At 37.8% G+C, this 802-nt stretch overlaps 1 pseudogene; it reads left to right on the top strand.

Moving 5' to 3' along the window:
• Positions 1-605: 605 nt before the first annotated feature.
• Positions 606-724, top strand: LOC111735443 (annotated as a pseudogene).
• Positions 725-802: the final 78 nt, after the last annotated feature.

Below are 802 nucleotides of genomic sequence, written 5' to 3'. Positions count from 1 at the left end.
TAACTGGGGAGCGGGTGCGGGGTGGGATGCAAGACAAAGACCTAATTGTATCATTTCAAAAACCTCCAATGATTCCTCTGTTACCTACCCAACAACATCATTACAACCTCCCACAGTATTTAAGGGCCTCCATCATGAACCTTAACCCCGCGACTGTCCTTGATATTCTCTAAAGGCCGCAGCTTCTTGTTACTCCTTGACAGTGCCCTCAGAAAACTCCATGACTGTGTTCGGGCAGCACCTGTACTTATGACACCCTTCCTCTCAATACCTCCTGTCAAAATCTTCTGCCTCAGTTCAAAAGAATCATTATTTCTTCCTCATTCGCTTCTAGGTAGATGTAATTCTTCCCTTGTCTGAATTCTTTTAGCTCTATTTCTCATAGTGCTTTTGTTATTCAATATAGTAGTGTAGATATTTGTGTATATTTCTTATTTGCCTTATGAAAATTTTAAGCCATTTCAAATAGTTTATTTATCTCCACATCTCTATATACATTGCCTAATTCAGTGTTTTATTTATAATATGTACTCAAATATGTAGTAGTTGAATAAATAAATGAATGAGTACTTGAAACAGAGAATAATTAAGAATAATAATTGTGGGTCTATGGCCATGCCACCCTGAACGAGCCCGGTTCTGTCTGATCTCAGAAGCTAAGCAGGGTTGGGCCTGGTTAGTACTTGGACGGGAGACCACCTAGGAAGACCAGGTGCTGTAGGTGTAAAAATAAATGAATGAATGAATGAAGTGAATGAATGAATAAATAAATAAATAAATAAATAGATAGATAGATAGATGA

The sequence above is a fragment of the Pteropus vampyrus genome, unplaced genomic scaffold, assembly GCF_000151845.1.
Source record: "Pteropus vampyrus isolate Shadow unplaced genomic scaffold, Pvam_2.0 Scaffold1000000961, whole genome shotgun sequence".
Taxonomy (NCBI): domain Eukaryota; kingdom Metazoa; phylum Chordata; class Mammalia; order Chiroptera; family Pteropodidae; genus Pteropus; species Pteropus vampyrus.
Note: the sequence above shows the minus strand (reverse complement) of the source record. Positions and strands in the feature narration are given on the sequence as shown.